Here is a 21,207-nt window from a genome sequence, read left to right as displayed (position 1 = left end):
TTCGATTTGTTTGTTGCTTTGTTTTGGTGTGAAATTGAAAAAGATGAGACAAGACGCTCTGAAAGGATGATCACTCTGCCTAGTAGGAGCTCGGATTATGGTAGAGCAGTGGTTCTCAAACATTTTATACTGCGTACCACCTCAGAAAATATTTGTCTCCCAAAGTAACGACCGATATAAAATGTAACAAAATACAGTAGTATAGGCCGGCCCAATTCAGCTCACGTAGGAGGCATATTTATTCTTAAAAATAATATTTATTGTTGTATGTTATCAACTGCACAAAGTGGTAGCACTAGAACTGACACACACACATGTATACAGGCTACAGCAAGTGAGCACATTAAGAACTAGAACATTTGGTGAGTGCTGTAGTACAAAGTTTTTAATAAAGCCACATAGATTAAGTCATAAAGAAACGTTAAATGGCTTCAATCAAGTGAAGGGATTTGAACAGAGTTCAAAAGTGTAAATGGAGTAAACAATGTAAACATGCATACCATTTAAAAAAAAAATGTAATGGTTGACAAATAAATTGACAGCTGAATGAAAAGCGCAAAGCATTGCTAAAAATGCAGAAATGTAAAATGAATTGAACTGAAGTATCTGAAATAGCCGAAATTGTATGTACTCGCCTTATGCTCATTTTCCAGCCTAACGTTATTAAAAGTTGTCCAATTGGGCGAGGAAATCGCCCAATCTGGCAACGCTGCCCGAACGTCGTAAAAGTTGTCAAATTGAGGGAGAAAAACTGCCCAATCTGGCAGCACTGCCTGCACGTCCTCGCGCTCTAACCATGTGCCATTCGTTCTCAGCATCTCATCCAGAATGCAGCAACTCGGCTGGTCTCTTCGACTTACCCAAGTTCTCCATTTTTACACAACTCCTCTGCACCCTGCACTGGCTACTGTTGTTGGCTGCTCGAATCCAATTCAAGTCACTGGTGCTTGCCTACCATGCTTTGAACTGCCCTGGGCCATTCTACATCCAGGCCATTATCAAACCATACGCCCCAGCCAGTCCACTTTGCTCTGTGACTACTACTTGCTCACTATGAGGGGACCCTAGCCGCCGCTCAACAAAATCTTGATTATTTACTTATTTAGCTTCCCACTGACATCAGGAAAGCCTAAACCCTACATACCCTAACAAATATGTTCAAGTACATCATATGCAGTTTAAAAGTAAATGTATGATAATAACAATATTATTAGAAAAAAAAAGTTGTCTTTATATTTGCATGCTTCTTGCAATTTCTTTGCTGTATCTTTATTGCTAAAGGCACTAATTGTAAGCTGCTTTGAACAAAAGTGTCAGCTAAATAAATGAAATAGGATACAGCATATTACATTATATTACTGCTCCATAGTGAACATATTCACTTATTTAAGGGCAAATGTGACAAAGTTAAGTGTGTGTGTGTGTGTGTGTGTGTGTGTGTGTGTCGCATACAGCCAATGGCTCTGCCTTCTTCTCGATCTCTTCACCCAACTGATAGCAGGCAATTAACCCAATTAGCAATCTCATTTCCCTTTGTTTGGACCAGGGATACAAGGGGGGCTGTGATTGGCCCGGGAGGGCGATCCAATCTAGAATAACTTCTTGAAATGACAGACAATAAAACTACATTAAAATATTTAACACACTACATTTAAATATCTGAAATATAACTACTTACTGCATTTATACCTCATTAGGGGTCCAAGCCAACAGGTTGGATCCCTATTGTTTTTGTAAGGATTTTTCTTATTAGGGGTCCAAGCCAACAGGTTGGATCCCTATTGTTTTTGTAAGGATTTTTCTTATTATTATTCCCCCCTAGAAGTGGGCCCACAGCCCAAACCGTAAATGGTGCCGACACGCCAATTGCATGACTAGATCCAGGTCCCTGAGTTCTAGGCAGACGACAAAATCCAGACACGCCGGCCACTAGGTGGCGCTATACCAAGGAAAGACGCGTTTGGGGCTATAACTCCCACACCGAACCTCCCACATTCAAAAACTTGTACCCACATATCCACTGGAGTCTGCTGCATCTTTTGGCATAGGCCACGCCCATTTGCGTCTATGAATATTTTTCGCAAAATCGCGAAAACCGCAAAACTGTTTTTTCGCTACTCCTCCCACATTTCTTGACCAATCAACACCAAACTTTGCACACAACATCTTCAGACGCACACGCAAAGAAATCCTCGGAGACTTTTTTGATCCGACCTTCGACGACGAAACGGTAGCGTTTTGAATATTGGTTTATTAGCTAAATTAGACGTGAAAAATCCAAAATCCAGAAAAAATCCAAAACTACACATCGGATCGAGTCCAAATGTTACACAGATGTTGGTGCTAACCATAAAGACGTTCGATAAAAAATTTGGAAAATTTCGCCATTAGGGGGCGCAATAAACGAGGAAATTGTATATCTTCTAATTGGCCTAAGGAATGTTGTTCAAACTCGAGGGAAACCATCAAGGGGCAATCTCGAGTCTATATAGAAAATATGGCCAAGAATTATTAATGTGGGCGGGAGTTATTTGGCAAAGGAAAATTGTCTTCGGAAATTTCGCCACAAGGCGGCGCCAAAAAACTAAGACATTGTATGTCTCTTAATTTGCCAATGGAATGTTCTGAAAACGCGTTTTGGGCTATAACTCCCACACCGAACCTCCCAGAGTCCAAAAACTTGTACACACAGATGCACTGGAGTCTGCTGCATCTTTTGGCCTAGGCCACGCCCATTTGCGTCTATGAATATTTTTCGCTAAATCGCGAAAACCGCAAAACAGTTTTTTCCCTACTCCTCCCACATTTCTCGCCCAATCAACACCAAACTTTGCACACGACATCTTCAGACACACACGAAAAGGAATCGTATACAGTTTTTTGATCCGACCTTCGACGACGAAACGGTAGCGTTTTGAATATTGGTTTATGAGCTAAATTAGACGTGGAAAATCAAAAATCCAAAGAAATCCAAAATTAGACATCGGAACGAGTCCAAATTGTACACACATGTTGTAGATAACCTTATTGTCGTACGATAAAAAAATCGGAAAATTTCGCCATTAGGGGGCGCAATAAACGAGGAAATTGTATTTCTTCTACAAAATCTCGCCGCGAAAACGCTACACTGACTTCTCGCTACTCCTACCACAGTCAAATCCTTTGTATCCACAGGTTCAGGGTAGCGTTTTCAACACATGCTTCGCGTTGTGCCGGCGAAATGCACATTTCTTGTCGCGTTGTGCCGGCGAAATGCACACTTCTTGGACCCCTGCATAACTGCTTGCAGTTCTAGTTAGGGGTCCAAGCCAACAGGTTGGAACCCTATTGTTTTTGTAGTGTTTATTTTTAGGGGTCCAAGCCAACAGGTTGGAACCCTATTGTTTTTGTAAGGATTTTTATACTTCCTTCGTTTGAAGTGGTACTACAGCCCAAACCGTAAATGGTGCACACAAGCCAATTACATGACTAGATCCAGGTCCGTGAGCTGACGGCAGACGACAAAATCCAGACATGCCGGCCACTAGGTGGCGCTATACCAAGGAATACGCGTTTGGGGCTATAACTCCCACACCGAACCTCCCAGAGTCCAAAAACTTGTACACACAGATGCACTGGAGTCTGCTGCATCTTTTGGCCTAGGCCACGCCCATTTGCGTCTATGAATATTTTTCACAAAATCGCGAAAACCGCAAAACTGTTTTTTCGCTACTCCTCCCACATTTCTTGCCCAATCGACACAAAACTTTGCACACGGTATCTTCAGACGCACACGCAAAGAAATCATAGACAGTTTTTTGATCCGACCTTCGACGACGAAACGGAAGAGTTTTGAATATTTGTTTATTAGCTAAATTAGACGTGGAAAATCAAAAATCCAAAAAAATCAAAAATTAGACATCGGATCGAGTCCAAACTTTACACACATGTTGGTGCTAACCATAATGACGTTAGATAAACATTTTGGAAAATGTCGCCATTAGGGGCCGCAATAAACGACGAAATTGTATATCTTCTAATTGGCCAAAGGAATGTTCTTCAAACTATGAGGGAACCATCAAGGGGCAAACCCGAGTCTATATAAAAATTATGGCCAAGAATTATTAATGTGGGCGGGAGTTATTTGGAAAAGGAAAATTGTCTTTGGAAAATTTCGCCACAAGAGGGCGCAAAAAAACGACGAAATAATACATCTCCTAATTGGCCAATGGAATGTTCTGAAAACGCGTTTTGGGCTATAACTCCCACACCGAACCTCCCACAGTCAAAACCTTTATATCCACATATTCACTGGAGTCAGTTGCATCTTTTGGCATACGCAGTTTCTCAATTTCGAACACATGCTTCGCGTTGTGCCGGCGAAATGCACACTTCTTGTTAGGGGTCCAAGCCAACAGGTTGGAACCCTATTGTTTTTGTAAGGATTATTAGGGGTCCAAGCCAACAGGTTGGATCCCTATTGTTTTTGTAAGGATTATTAGGGGTCCAAGCCAACAGGTTGGATCCCTATTGTTTTTGTACGGATTATTATTAGGGGTCCAAGCCAACAGGTTGGATCCCTATTGTTTTTGTAAGGATTTTTCTTTTTATTATACTTCACGCCTTGAAAGTGGTACCACAGCCCAAACCGTAAATGGTGCCGACACGCCAATTGCATGACTAGATCCAGGTACGGCACCGCTACTCAGATAACCAAATCCAGACACGCCGGTCACTAGGTGGCGCTATACCAAGGAATACGCGTTTGGGGCTATAACTCCCACACCGAACCTCCCACAGTCAAAAACTTGTACCCACATATTCACTGGAGTCTGCTGCATCTTTTGGCCTAGGCCACGCCCATTTGCGTCTATGAATATTTTTCGCAAAATCGCGAAAACCGCAAAACTGTATTTTCGCTACTCCTCCCACATTTCTTGACAAATTGACACAAAACTTTGCACACGGCATCTTCAGACGCACACGCAAAGAAATCATAGACACTTTTTTGATCCGACCTTTTCCGACGAAACGGTAGCGTTTTGAATATTGGTTTATTAGCTAAATTAGACGTGAAAAATAATAATAAATAAAAATCAAAAATTAGACATCGGCACGAGTCCAAATTTTACACACATGTCGGTGCTAACCTTATCGGCGTTTGCTAAAGAATTCGGAAAATTAAGCCCTAAGGGGGCGCAATAAACGAGGAAATTGTATATCTTCTAATTTGCCAGAGGAATGTTCTTCAAACTCAAGGGAAACCATCAAGGGGCAAACCCGAGTCTATATAAAAATTATGGCCAAGAATTATTAATGTGGGCGGGAGTTATTTGGAAAAGGAAAATTGTCTTTGCAAAATTTCGCCACAAGAGGGCGCAAAAAAACGACGAAATAATACATCTCCTAATTGGCCAATGGAATGTTCTGAAAACGCGTTTTGGGCTATAACTCCCACACCGAACCTCCCACAGTCAAAACCTTTATATCCACAGATTCACTGGAGTCAGCTGCATCTTTTGGCATGCGCTGTTTCTCAATTTCGAACACATGCTTCGCGTTGTGCCGGCGAAATGCACACTTCTTGGACCCCTGCATAACTGCTTGCAGTTCTAGTTATTATACTTACCTGCCTTAAAGTGTGCCCACAGCCCAAACCGTAAATGGTGCAGACTTGCCAAATGCATGACTAGATCCAGATCCGTGGCGACTACGCAGACGACAAAATCCAGACATGCCGGCCACTAGGTGGCGCTATACCAAGGAATACGCGTTTGGGGCTATAACTCCCACACCGAACCTCCCACATTCAAAACCTTATACACACATATTCCCTGGAGTCTGCTGCATCTTTTGGCATAGGCCACGCCCATTTGCGTCTATAATTTTTTTTCGCAAAATCGCGAAAAACGCAAAACTGCCTTTTCCCTTCTCCTCCCACATTTCTTGACCAATCGACACCAAACTTTGCACACGGCATCTTCAGACGCACACGCAAAGAAATAATAGACAGTTTTTTGATCCGACCTTCGACGACGAAACGGTAGCGTTTTGAATATTTGTCGCTTAGCTACGTTTTAAGTCGAAAATCTAAAATCCAGAAAAAAAAGATATTAGACTTCGGATCGAGTCCAAATCTTAGACACATGTTAGCGCTACCCTTTATGGCGTTCGATAAAAAATTCGGAATATTTCGCCATTAGGGGGCGCAATAAACGAGGAAATTGTATATCTTCTAATTGGCCTAAGGAATGTTCTTCAAACTCAAGGGAAACCATCAAGGGGCAATCCCGAGTCTATATAGAAAATATGGCCAAGAATTATTAATGTGGGCGGGAGTTATTTGGAAAAGGAAAATTGTCTTCGGAAATTTCGCCACAAGGCGGCGCCAAAAAACTAAGACATTGTATGTCTCTTAATTTGCCAATGGAATGTTCTGAAAACGCGTTTTGGGCTATAACTCCCACACCGAACCTCCCACAGTCAAAACCTTTATATCGACAGATTCACTGGAGTCAGCTGCAACTTTTGGCACACGTCGTGCCCATTTGTTTTGAACACATGCTTCGCGTTGTGCCGGCGAAATGCACACTTCTTGGACCCCTGCATAACTGCTTGCAGTTCTAGTTAGGGGTCCAAGCCAACAGGTTGGAACCCTATTGTTTTTGTAAGGATTATTAGGGGTCCAAGCCAACAGATTGGATCCCTATTGTTTTTGTAAGGATTTTTTTTATTATTATTATACTACCTCCCCCTAGAAGTGGTACCACAGCCCAAACCGTAAATGTTGCCGACACGCCAATTGCATGACTAGATCCAGGTACGGCACCGCTACTCAGATAACCAAATCCAGACACGGCGGTCACTAGGTGGCGCTATACCAGGGAAAACGCGTTTGGGGCTATAACTCCCACACCGAACCTCCCACAGTCAAAAACTTGTACCCACTTATTCACTGGAGTCTGCTGCATCTTTTGGCATAGGCCACGCCCATTTGCGTCCATAATTTTTTTTCGCTAAATCGCGAAAACCGCACAACAGTTTTTTAGCTACTCCTGCCACATTTCTTGACCAATCGACACCAAACTTTGCACACGGCATCTTCAGACGCACACGCAAAGAAACAATAGACAGTTTTTTGATCCGACCTTCGACGACGAAATGGTAGCATTTTGAATATTTGTTTATTAGCTAAATTAGACGTGAAAAATCAAAAATCCAAAAATATCAAAGATTAGACATCGGATCAAGTCCAAATTTTACACACATGTTGGGGCTATCCTTACTGTCGTTCGATAAAAAATTCGGAAAATGTCGCCATTAGGGGGCGCAAGAAACGAGGAAATTGTATATCTTCTAATTGGCCAAAGGAATGTTCTTCAAACTATAAGGGAACCATCAAGGGGAAAACCCGAGTCTATATAAAAAATATGGCCAACAATTATTAATGTGGGCAGGAGTTATTTGGAAAAGGAAAATTGTCTTCGGAAATTTCGCCACAAGGCGGCGCCAAAAAACTAAGACATTGTATGTCTCTTAATTTGCCAATGGAATGTTCTGAAAACGCGTTTTGGGCTATAACTCCCACACCGAACCTCCCACAGTCAAAACCTTTATATCCACAGATTCACTGGAGTCAGCTGCAACTTTTGGCACACGCCGTGCCCATTTGTTTTGAACACATGCTTCGCGTTGTGCCGGCGAAATGCACATTTCTTGTCGCGTTGTGCCGGCGAAATGCACACTTCTTGTTATACTTACCGCCTTGAAAGTGGGTCCACAGCCCAAACCGTAAATGGTGCCGACATGCCAATTGCATGACTAGATCCAGGTACGGCACCGCTACTCAGGTAACCAAATCCAGACACGCCGGTCACTAGGTGGTGCTATACCAAGGAAAGACGCGTTTGGGGCTATAACTCCAAACCGAACCTCCGACAGTCAAAAACGTTATACGCACAGATTTTACTCGTTACATCTTAAATTCCTGCAGCTAAGCTTGAAACATAGCCTACTAGCTGCAGTATGTTACAATAAAGGCTTTTGATTGTTACAATAAAGGCTTTTGATAACATGCCTCTGAAGTTTGACTTTTTGCACCATTCCAATACTTACAGGGAACTAGTCATCATATCTTCCGCTCCATGAAACACATGTTAATGCTCTGTAGTACACACAGTGCTTAATTTGTCAAGTGGGAGCTCCCGGAGCGCTGAGGACGAGTAGAAAAAAAGCGGCGGGGGGGGGGGCGGGGGCTCTGGTGGGCGCTTTCGAAGAACCCACACTTATTTAGTCAACATCGCAAGAAATTAGCCTACTAAAGCCTCGTGAATGGGGATGTACCCAGAAAAAATAGTAAACATATGTTAGGTTGGAGAGACACACAGCCACACGTTATAAAGTTTGAAAATGGATCTCTACATAGTTTAACTGTTTTTAACATGTTCTTGGTAATATCTACACACTTTGAATTGGAAATGTCAAGAAGGTTGGCTGATTAACTTGTTGTGCTCATTTTAACTATTTAAGCTGAACTGAAATAAAAGTTTTCTTTGTCCTTAATTCTCTTCACCACAATACACCAAATGTCCCATTTTTTTTTATGGCTTATGAGTTTGCATGTAGGGGTAAACCTCAATCTTTTCAAATTCTTAATGCTTGTGATTGCAGATGACACACATTGAGGACCATGAGCGGGTTGAACCAGCACCTGAGGTCACTGCGAGCAGTCAGCAGGTATGTAATTACTAGTGGAAAAATTGTATACCAACGGGAAAAGCCACAGCTTAAGAGACCCATTTTTTTTTTATTCTTTTAGAACATTGATAAATATGCCTAAACTATGTGCATTTTCAAATTACTTACTGGGAAACAACATGCTTTTAAAAACACTTATATGAATTGTCATTTCAGCAGAGCCCGCCTGAGGACAATGGCCAGCTTGAAGATCCTCATCTAACACTTGGCAATCAGAAGGTACTTATTTTTAACATGTTATTCCCTGTTCCTTGTGAGTTTTCCTGCCATTTATTAGATCTTGGAAATTAGTTAAAGTAATGTTAATATCATGTACAATTCCGTTTTCCCATTATACACAGCCATGAACTACAGCTGATTGATTCCTAGCCTTTTTATGAATTCCTTGTTAATTTCGATATCAACTATTGGTTACACTCCTTTTTGATTGAACTACTGTTGTGTTTTTAGGCACCCTGTGATTTTGCACCTGCCAGAGCTGCTACATCAAGTCATGTGACTTATGAGAACCCTGGGTGTCTTCAAGGATCGTTTGACCAGAGCAGCCACATATTCGGGGAAAATGCAGGTAAGCAGTGTGCTACAAATGGCATAGCGGCGATTATGACCCACACCACCCATAGCGTTCTCAAATGGAAAAAAAATAACATTCATCATATTCTAAAACAAGGTAATGGCTTGTACACATCTATGCTAGAAAATAAGGAAATCAGTGCAGCCAAAACCAGTGGGCATATTTTCATTTCCGAGTTACCCAGACACTGCAAATTCAACAATAAATTATTTAGTTTGGAATATTTTGATACACTCACTGGAAGTCTTGATCAAAAAGATGATTATGACGCTTCTTTGCAAAACATAGCCATGCCTTTAGAAGAGGCTATTCAGAAGACACTGCTGCAGACAGACACATGCTTGCTCAACATCCAAGGAAGTGTCTGTGCCGTTTTCAAGGTCGAAACTGCTTTTGCAGTTTTCGATCCTCATTCTCGTAGTACTTGGGGTTCAGTTGCACCGGATGGAACCAGCATAGTAGCGCACTATGCTACTGTGTATGAGTTATATGACCATATTAAGAACCTTGTCAATTCCTTATATCAAAATCATCCACATGCTTTTGATATCCCAAACAAGGTGTTTGAAGTCACTGGTGTGAAAGCTGTTGAGGTAAACTCACCATTTACTGCTTTAACTGCACAGCCTGAAGCCAGCACTTTGGCACATGACGGTACTTTGGACACAGACAGTGACTCTGATCTCTGTGTCCTTTTGGTAACAGATAGAAATTCCCTTGCAGTAAACGCGTCTTTTTCCCTTGAAACTGTGCAGCCTGTAGCAAACACTTCTACATGTGACACAACTGTAAACATTGACAGTGATCCTCCAATTCACACAGTGGGTGCATCAGATGTCTGTTTAATTTCTGTAACAGATAGCCCCAATATAATTTTTACTGGATTGACATTAAGGGAAAAAAACAGGATCTGCAACAAACTGAATATCGTACCAAGTTTAGATCAAAATATTGTTGTACAAACCTTCGATATGGCACAGCCTGAACCATGCCAAACAACATCCATTGAAGGTGACGGTAATTGTTTCTTTCGTTCTCTTTCGTCTGTATTGAGTGGTTGCGAGTCACATCACAAGGCCTTTCGAAAGGCTGTAGTGAATCACATCTCAAATAATACACTTCATTACATTACTCGTCTAAGACGGGAATTTGCTTCCGTGGAGCAATATCTCATGGACTCAAAAATGAAATATGTTGGATCTTGGGCAACAGAGTTGGAAATACAAGCTTCTGCAGATTTGCTCTGTGTTGATATTTACACATACAGTCAACAGAAATGGATTACGTTTACGGCGAACATTGAGCCGATTTCAAGAAAAGCTATATATCTGAATCACTGCAATGAATGCCATTATGAACCAATTGCATGTGTCAAAGAAAAAACCTCTCATACATGCTTCTGTTTAACTAGTTTCTGTGAAATGTCTCACAAAAGGTCCAATGCAGAGCTTGTTTCACCACGTAAAAAATGTACTGATAAAGCAAAACATCTGAGAAATAAGAAAACGTATGCTGAAGACGCAGAATATAGGCAAGTTCAAAAGCTAAAAACACAACAAAGATACAATTGTGATGAACAGTATCAAGCTAATCGGAAAACTAGCAGTATTAAAAGATATGCTGATAATGAATCGTTCAAAGAAGAAGTAAAAAACAGCAGTATTGAAAAATATGGTAATAATGAATTGTTCAAAGAAGAAGTAAAAAACCGCAGTATAGAAAAATATGCCAATAATGAACCATTCAAACAACAAGTAAAAAAACGAAGTATTGAAAAGTATGCTAATAATGAACCGTTCAAACAACAAGTGATAAACAGCGGTATCGAAAAATACGCAAACAATCCTGCCTATCGTAACCAGGTAATACAAAGTATTGTAATCAAATACAGAGAAGATCCGGCTTATAAACCCTCTGTAATTGAAAGAAACTGTCAAAAGAGACTTAATCTTACCCTCTTGAAACACAATATTGACTTTGTAATTGAGCTTTTCCAAGAAGAGGTCAAACATGGACCAGAACATGTTTGTTGTGTATGTCACAGATTATTGTTCCGTAAGCAAGTTCGATTATGTGACATAACTTCATATGAATCCAAGGTGTGTGTGTCACGAATTGCAAAACAATGCATTACTACAACATATCTCCATCAATGTGATATTGCATGTTTAACGCCATGCACACTAAAACAGACAGTTGCTGGGAAATTGTGGATATGTTTCAGTTGCAACTCCAAGATACTCAGTGGTAAGGTTCCCCAGGAGAGCGCTATGAACAATATGGCATTGGATCCAATTCCTGACGAATTAGGCACACTGAACTCATTAGAACAACACCTGTGCGCATTGAATATTCCCTTTATGCGACTTGTGGCATTGCCACGAGGTTCTCAGAATTCTGTCCATGGGCCGGTGACTTGCGTTCCATCAAACAGCGATGTAGTCACTTCGGTTCTCCCTAGGCTAGAAAATCAAGATTTAATGATCCGAATAAAACTGAAAAGAAAACTTACTTATAAGGGGCATTATCAGTATCAATATGTGCACACTCAAAAAATCCAAAATGCGATAGCATGTTTAAAGGACATGAATAAATGGTATAAGGACATAGACTTTAACGCAGAATGGGAAAATCCCTTGCCAGAAGATGCATGTTCTGTTTTGAAAGAATGCAACCCAGTTAATGACACTCCATCTGCACCTGAAAGCAGTGACATTACAACTCAATCAGACCAGGTGTCGGATGATGAAGAAGCTGACCACATATATGAAACTCAAACACACGGGTTACTCTTGGACACATGTTTGCAACCTATTGATATCGCACAAGAAATATTTGATCAGCATTTCGAAAGTGTTTTATCAATAGCTCCAGCTGAAGGCAACAGTCCTGTTAGGCTGCTGACAGATAAGGGTAATGAAGCAAAATGTTTCCCAACTCTTTTCCCCAAAGGGACGGGTACATTCCATGATGCACGGCCCCACAGGCTCACTCTCAGTAGATACATCAACACACGCATCCTAAATGCTGATGGGAGGTTTAGCAGCAACTTGGACTACATTTTCTATGCTCAATATTTATCTGAGGTCAATCAGGTTGTTTCCAAGGTGTCCATAGCATTGAGAAAAGGTTACCATGCAGGGGAATCATTGGCTATAACTTCCGCCATGCTTTCAAACAAGGACTATGTACAAAATGTCTTAAAAACCGATCTCGGTTACAAGTTCCTTCAACCGATCCGAGGGACTCCAGTTTTTTGGCAAGGTGTACAGAAAAATCTATTTGCTATGGTTCGTCAGCTTGGTGTCCCTACTTGGTTCTGTTCATTTTCATGTGCTGATTTACGCTGGACTGAACTCATCGATGTTTTCATGAGACTACAGAAAATACAGGGAAATGTCAACGACCTGGACTGGTCACAGAGGTGCAATTTACTCAAAACGAATCCGGTTACTGCGGCAAGAATGTTCCAACACAGGTTTCAGACTTTCCTAAATGACGTCATCAAGTCACCAGCTAACCCCATTGGTAAAGTTATCGAGACATTTTTCAGAGTTGAATTCCAACAACGCGGCTCACCCCATACTCATTGTCTGTTCTGGGTGGAAAATGCACCGAAAATAGGCAAAAACACGGACCAAGAAGTCACACAATTTATTGATAAATACATCAGTTGTGAACTCCCGCCAGCAACCGACGCATTGCATGAAGTTGTTTCCAGCGTTCAAAAACACAGCTCCAAGCATTCAAAGAGTTGTAGGAAAAAAGGCACAGCATGCAGATTTAACTTTCCACGTCCTCCAAGCAACCACACCTTTCTTTGTAGAAGTAAAACAGACGAGAACCAGGATGTAACAGACGCTAATCCGATAGACGTCTCTATATTAGAAATGCGAAAAGAAAAAGAGGTGGCTAAAAGTGTCATGACAAGGGTCAAACATGCTCTTTCAAGTCCAGACCTAACCTTCGACACTGTGGATCAGCTGTTTGCTTCCATTAACATCACCCAGGAAATGTTTGAAGATGCCTACCGATTGACAACCAATAAAAACGCGGTTGTACACAAACGCAACCCATCAGATGTTTACGTTAATCAATACAACAAAGACCTTTTGCGTTGCTGGGATGCCAACATGGACATACAATATGTCTGTGATGCTTTTGCTTGTGTAGTATACATAATATCCTACATCTCAAAAGCAGAACAAGACATGGGCTTATTGTTACAACATACTCAAAATGAAATGAAAAAACATGGAAATTTAGATGCAAAACAAACACTCAATAAGTTGGGAAGTGTCTTTCTCCACAATCGCGAGGTCTCAGCTCAAGAAAGTGTTTATCGAGTCACAAACATGCATCTCAACGAATGCTCAAGACTGGTCACATTTATCCCTACTGGTGAAAATACCGTCAGAATGAGTTATCCTCTCAGTGTCATTCAAAGCAAAGCAGAACAGGGTGACACATCAACAGACTCGATATGGATGACGAGCATAACGGACCGCTACAAAAACCGCCCCCAGGGCGCAATTTTCCGTGATATTTGTATAGCCACATTTGCTTCAAAATACAGAGTTCTGTACGGGAAAGAGCAGCACAGCCAGGGCTCTGTTAAACTGGAAAATAACACTGGCTTTGTTAAGATGAGAACTAGGGGACCTGATGCTGTTGCTAGATACGCTCGTTTCTCACAAACCAAATATCCAGAAAAACACTACCACAGTTTGCTACAATTGTTTTTGCCTCATTATTCAACAGATGAGTTAAAACCTCCACCGTGCAACAGTTATGAGCAGTTTTACAGGACCGGTTCCATCACTAACAGCAGCAATACAACGCAAAGTGTTAAGGAAGTTGTAGATTTCAACAGATCCCTGTTTGAAGTAGATGCAGATGAGCTCGACAGATGCCAAGAGGTTGCAGGGCACCGCGGGGCTCACGACGAGGCATGGGCAGACCTTTGCCCTGAATCTGAGTTGGAGCGATTAGAATGTCAGGAGGAGATGTCTAACAACAACGACACAAATCCAAATGAAAGAGAAGCCATACCGGACTTGCAGTCGGACGCAAAGGCAACGCTGTCTAAAGAATTTCCCACACACTCGATACAAAGAGCTGAAGGTCTGTCCATTATGCGCACGTTAAACGAACAACAGACTCACATTTTTTACAAAATCCGCGCATGGTGCCTTGACAAAATCAATGGCAAAAACCCAGACCCGTTTCGCGTATTCATTTCAGGGGGAGCAGGCACGGGAAAGTCCCACCTGATTAAAGCTGTGTACTACGAGTCATGCAGACTCTTTGCAAGAATGTCCATTAATCCAGACGACACTCATGTTTTGCTAGCTGCTCCTACAGGAGTAGCAGCATATAACATCAACGGAAGCACCATACACAGCACCTTTGCTATTACTACCACTGCCAAACTGCCATATCAACCTCTAGGAGATGAAAGAATCAATTCGTTAAGAGCCACCATGAAAGACTTACAAATACTCATTTTGGACGAGGTGAGTATGGTTGATCATAAAATCCTGACGTATGTCCATGGCAGACTACGACAAATAAAGCAACAAGGAGATTATGCATTGTTTGGGAATGTATCAATCATGGCAGTTGGTGACTTCTTCCAGCTCGGCCCTGTAAAGGGAACACCTCTTTACCACGAGCAATTGGTGACCGATCTGTGGAACAATCATTTCACTCACATTGAGTTGACCAAGATAATGCGACAAAAAAACAAAGAGTTTGCTGAAACCTTGAATCGTCTTAGAAAACACCGAAAAGGAGACAATCTTTACCAGCGAGATGAAGTCTTGCTAAGACAACGCGAGACCGGCGAGGGGGAACTGACACAGGACCTTCACATTTTCGCCACAAACGATGAAGTGGCAGCCCATAACATCGCCATGTTACACAAGACGTGTACGGATTTGGTGCAAATTAAAGCTCAAGATAGTCAGAGAAACCCTACCACAGGACAAGTAACAAGAAAAAATAATCCAAAATTTGATAGTCAGACATGTTTAAGCAGAACGTTAATCGTTGGTCCATCAGCTCGCGTAATGCTCATCAAAAATATAGATCTGTCAGATGGATTGGTCAATGGTGTATTCGGTACCGTTTGCAAAATCACCTTTGAAGGGAACGTTCAGTTTCCCAAAACCATTTTGGTTAAGTTTGACAATGACACAATCGGCAGGAAACTGAGGAGTAGGTCTATATGCTTTGAGCCTCAATTTCAACAAGCAACACCCATAGATGCTGTGGAAGACAAAGTAATGACTGGTGGATCTAGACGCCAATTCCCGTTACGCCTAGCATGGGCCTGTACCATACACAAAGTTCAAGGTTTAACTTTAGAAAGAGCTGTAGTGTCCCTTAAAAGGATATTTGCAGCTGGCCAAGCATATGTAGCATTAAGCCGAGTAACGTGTGAGGAAAACCTTATCATTCAAGACTACGCAGCCAAAGCCTTCTATTCGAAACCAGACATCGACATTTCCCTGCAAAAAATGGAACCATTCATTGCAACTCCACCAGCAGAAAGAACTTCAACCCTCAAAATATGCCTCCACAACATTCAAGGTCTATGTCAACACATGGAAGACCTTAAACATGACCAGAGAATCTTGAGTGCTGACATCATTTGCGTGACAGAAACATGGCTGGAACAAAGCACATCAGTCAGTTCCATTGAAATGCCAGGTTGGACTTTTAATCACAAACTCCGGTCCCAATCCTACCATAACATGACCCAATTCCAAGACTTGGTCAACAAACGGCACGGTGGTGTGGGCTACTATCACAAAGACCACATCACTTGTAACATTATACACATGCCGTGCAGTGACTTGGAAGCCATCATGTTTAATGTTCAGCCTTTGAATTACAATTTCATTGTGCTGTACAAACCGCCATCATATCAACTCGCCTTATTCAAACAAAATCTCGCTTTGGTAATGCAACAATTTAACCAACTTTCAGGAGGAAAGGTAATTATGGGTGACTTCAACGACAATGCCCTTGTTTCTAAATCTGCAGAAAATTTCATGCAACAACAAGGTTACACCCAAATTGTCTCTTCGCCAACAACAGAAAACGACACAACAATTGATCACGTTTACATTCGTGACATTAGTCCCACTGATATCAAAGTGCAAATTCTGTCCACCTACTACTCCGATCATGAGTGCCTCTGTTTAGATTTCCTTCGGTAACTGGTTAGCTCGTTTAGCTCGCAGGTTTTAGCACTACCCAATATTTTAAATGTTTTGTCTGTCTTTTCTATTAATTCAAATAAATAATAAATATTAAATATTATATATATATTTTTTTTTTACATTTTCTATTTTTTCTTATAAATCATGAATTTTCTCCCCATTATTTTTTTATGGATTTGCCCCTCTAATGAAAGCCATAGATATGTTTTTATTTTTTAGCACTACCCAATGATTTAAATGTTTTGTCTTTGTCTTTTCTATTTTTTCTAATCAATAATAAATATTATCAATTTTTACCTTTTTTTTTCAATTTTTTCTAATAAATAATACATATTATCCATTTTTTACTTTTTGGATTTTAACTTTACATTTTCTCCCCATTTTTATTTTTTATTTTTTTTTATTTGCCCCTCTAATAAAAGCCATAGCTATTTTGGCCCTTTTCAGCATTTTTTCCCTATTAATCTATAACTTACAATTTACAATAAGGGTACATAGATAAGCTATTTGTTAATGCTTAGTTAATAACTCATAGCTAACTAACCATTTCTAAATACTTGTGTAATGCTTGATTAGCATTAACTAAGTCAAACTAACTGTTATCCTTAGTTAATGCTAATCTAAGCATCAACCAAGTGAAACTAACTGTAATGCTTAGTTAATACTTATCTTAGCATTAACTAAGCATTACAGTTACTTTTACTTAGTTAATACTTATCTTAGCATTAACTAAGTAAAACTAACTGTTAGGCTTAGTTAATACTATGGTAAGTATAGTTAACTAAGCATACTTAATGCCTAACCAATCATTACTTCACATTAAATAGTGTTAAATACGCATTAACAAACCATTGATAACATTACGTAAGTATTAGTCCACATATATATGATGTACCCTCATTGTAGTATGTTAACCATGGATTTAGGTTTCCTTTTTATTCAATCTTTAAAATACCATTTGAATTTTTTTGATTTTTCCAAATTTATTTGCCTCTCAAAACCCAACCCCTCGTCCACGTCGTGAGAGGCGGAAACAGTGTGTCTGTATTCCAGGTCCATCCAAGACGCTGTCTGGATGGACCTGGAAACATGCTGGCCAACGGGGCTCTGGTAATGCAAACCAATCAAAACGGTAGCGGACAAGGCGTTTGGGGCTACAACTCCCACACCGAACCTCTCACAGTCAAAACCTTTATATCCACAGGTTCACGGTAGCGTTTTGAACACATGCTTCGCGTTGTGCCGGCGAAACGCACATTTCTTGTCGCGTTGTGCCGGCGAAATGCACACTTCTTGGACCCCTGCATAACTGCTTGCAGTTCTAGTTATTATTATGATTCCTACCAAGAAAGTGGTACCACAGCCCAGACCGTAAATGGTGCCGACATGCCAATTGCATGACTAGATCCAGGTCCGTGAAGACTATTCAGACGACAAAATCCAGACACGCCGGCCACTAGGTGGCGCTATACCAAGGAATACGCGTTTGGGGCTATAACTCCCACACCGAACCTCCCACAGTCAAAAACTTGTACCCACATATTCACTGGAGTCTGCTGCATCTTTTGGCCTAGGCCACGCCCATTTGCGTCAATAATTTTTTTTCGCAAAATCGCGAAAACCGCAAAACTGTCTTTTCGCTACTCCTCCCACATTTCTTGACCAATTGACACGGAATTTTGCACACGGCATCTTCAGACGCACACGCAAAGATATGATAGACACTTTTTTGATCCGACCTTCGACGACGAAACGGTAGCGTTTTGAATATTGGTTTATGAGCAAAATTAGACGTGGAAAATCAAAAATCAAAAAAGATCCAAAATTAAACATCGGATCGAGTCCAAATTGTACACGCATGTTGGTGCTACCCTTAATGGCGTTCAATAAAAATATCGGAAAATTACGCCCTAAGGGGGCGCAATAAACGAGGAAATTGTATATCTTCTAATTGGCCAGAGGAATGTTCTTCAAACTATAAGGGAACCATCAAGGGGCAAACCCGAGTCTATATAAAAAATATGGCCAAGAATTATGAATGTGGGCGGGAGTTATTTGGCAAAGGAAAATTGTCTTTGGAAAATTTCGCCACAAGGGGGCGCAAAAAAACGACGAAATAATATATCTCCTAATTGGCCAATGGAATGTTCTGACGGGTTTTGGGCTATAACTCCCACACCGAACCTCCCACAGTCAAAACCTTTATATCCACAGATTCACTGGAGTCAGCTGCATCTTTTGGCACACGCCGTGCCCATTTGTTTTGAACACATGCTTCGCGTTGTGCCGGCGAAATGCACACTTCTTGGACCCCTGCATAACTGCTTGCAGTTCTAGTTAGGGGTCCAAGCCAACAGGTTGGATCCCTATTGTTTTTGTAAGGATTTTTTTTATTAGGGGTCCAAGCCAACAGGTTGGATCCCTATTGTTTTTGTAAGGATTTTTAGGGGTCCAAGCCAACAGGTTGGATCCCTATTGTTTTTGTAAGGATTATTATTTTTATACTTCCTACCAAGAAAGTGGTACCACAGCCCAAACCGTAAATGGTGCCGACACGCGAATTGCATGACTAGATCCAGGTACGTGAAGACTATGCAGACGACAAAATCCAGACCTGCCGGTCACTAGGTGGCGCTATACCAAGAAATACGCGTTTGGGGCTATAACTCCCACACCGAACCTGCCACATTCAAAAACTTGTACCCACATATTCACTGGAGTCTGCTGCATCTTTTGGCATAGGCCACGCCCATTTGCGTCTATAATTTTTTTTCGCAAAATCGCGAAAACCGCAAAACTGTTTTATCCCTACTCCTCCCGCATTTCTTGACCAATTGACACAAAACTTTGCACACGGCATCTTCAGACGCACACGCAGAGAAATCAAGGGACACTTTTTTGATCCGACCTTCGACGACGAAACGGTAGCATTTTCAATATTGGTTTATTAGCTACGTTTTACGTCGAAAATCATAAATCCAAAAAATACAAAAATTAGAGATCGGATCAAGTCCAAATTTTAGACACATGTCGGTGTTACCCTTAATGGCGTTCAATAAAGAATTCGGAATATTTCGCAATTAGGGGGCGCAATAAACGAGGAAATTGTATATCTTCTAATTGGCCAAAAGAATGTTCTTCAAACTATAACGGAACCATCAAGGGGCAAACCCGAGTCTATATAAAAAATATGGCCAAGAATTATTAATGTGGGCGGGAGTTATTTGGCAAAGGAAAATTGTCTTTGGAAAATTTCGCCACAAGGGGGCGCAAATAAACGACGAAATAATATATCTCCTAACTGGCCAATGGAATGTTCTGAAAACACGTTTTGGGCTATAACTCCCACAACGAACCTCCCACAGTCAAAACCTTTATATCCACAGATTCACTGGAGTCAGTTGCATCTTTTGGCATAGGCCAAGCCGATTTGTTTTGAACACATGCTTCGCGTTGTGCCGGCGAAATGCACATTTCTTGGACCCCTGCATAATTTTTTATACTTACCCCCCTAAAAGTGGTACCACAGCCCAAACCGTAAATGGTGCACACACGCCAATTGCATGACTAGATCTAGGTGCGTGTAGACTACGCAGACGACAAAATCCAGACATTTCGGTCACTAGGTGGCGCTATACCTAGGAAAACATGTTTGGGGCTATAACTCCCACACCGAACCTCCCAGAGTCCAAAAACTTGTACACACAGATGCACTGGAGTCTGCTGCATCTTTTGGCCTAGGCCACGCCCATTTGCGTCCATGAATATTTTTCGCTAAATCGCGAAAACCGCAAAACAGTCTTTTCCCTACTCCTCCCACATTTCTTGACCAATCAACACCAAACTTTGCACACGACATCGTCAGACGCACACAAAAAATAAAATTCGAACACTTTTTTGATCCGACTTTCGACGACGAAACGGTAGCGTTTGGAATATTGGTATATTAGCTAAATTAGACGTGGAAAATCAAAAATCCAAAAAAATCCAAAAGTAGACATCGGATCGAGTCCAAATTTTACACACATGTTGGTGCTAACCTTATTGTCGTTCGATAAAAAATTCGGAAAATTTCGCCATTAGGGGGCGCAATAAACGAGGAAATTGTATATCTTCTACAAAATTTCGCCGCGAAAACGCTACACTGACTTCTCGCTACTCCTACCACAGTCAAATCCTTTGTATCCACAGGTTCAGGGTAGCGTTTTAAACACATGCTTCGCGTTGTGCCGGCGAAATGCACATTTCTTGTCGCGTTGTGCCGGCGAAATGCACACTTCTTGGACCCCTGCATAACTGCTTGCAGTTCTAGTTCTTATTCTTACCTCCTTAAAAGTGGTACCACAGCCCAAACCGTAAAAGGTGCACACACGCCAATTGCATGACTACATCCAGGTCTGTTCGGACTACGCAGACGACAAAATCCAGACCTGCCGGCCACTAGGTGGCGCTATACCTAGGAAAACTTGTTTGGGGCTATAACTCCCACACCGAACCTCCCACAGTCAAAAGCGATATACCCACAGATGCACTGGAGTCTGCTGCATCTTTTGGCCCAGGCCACGCCCATTTGCGTCTATGAATATTTTTCGCTAAATCGCGAAAACCGCAAAACTGTCTTTTCCCTACTCCTCCCACATTTCTTGACCAATTGACACAAAACTTTGC

General features: G+C 41.3%; 1 long non-coding RNA gene across 1 annotated transcript; it reads left to right on the top strand.

Annotated features, from left to right (window-relative positions):
- Positions 1-1,682: 1,682 nt before the first annotated feature.
- On the top strand, positions 1,683-20,952 carry LOC132455131 (uncharacterized). The gene is made up of 3 exons (XR_009525088.1): positions 1,683-1,824; positions 3,420-4,299; positions 20,742-20,952. It is a non-coding gene; the product is annotated as an uncharacterized LOC132455131 (long non-coding RNA).
- The last annotated feature ends 255 nt before the right edge of the window (positions 20,953-21,207 follow it).

This window comes from Gadus macrocephalus, chromosome 4, assembly GCF_031168955.1.
Source record: "Gadus macrocephalus chromosome 4, ASM3116895v1".
NCBI classification, from domain to species: Eukaryota; Metazoa; Chordata; class Actinopteri; order Gadiformes; family Gadidae; genus Gadus; species Gadus macrocephalus.
Note: the sequence above shows the minus strand (reverse complement) of the source record. Positions and strands in the feature narration are given on the sequence as shown.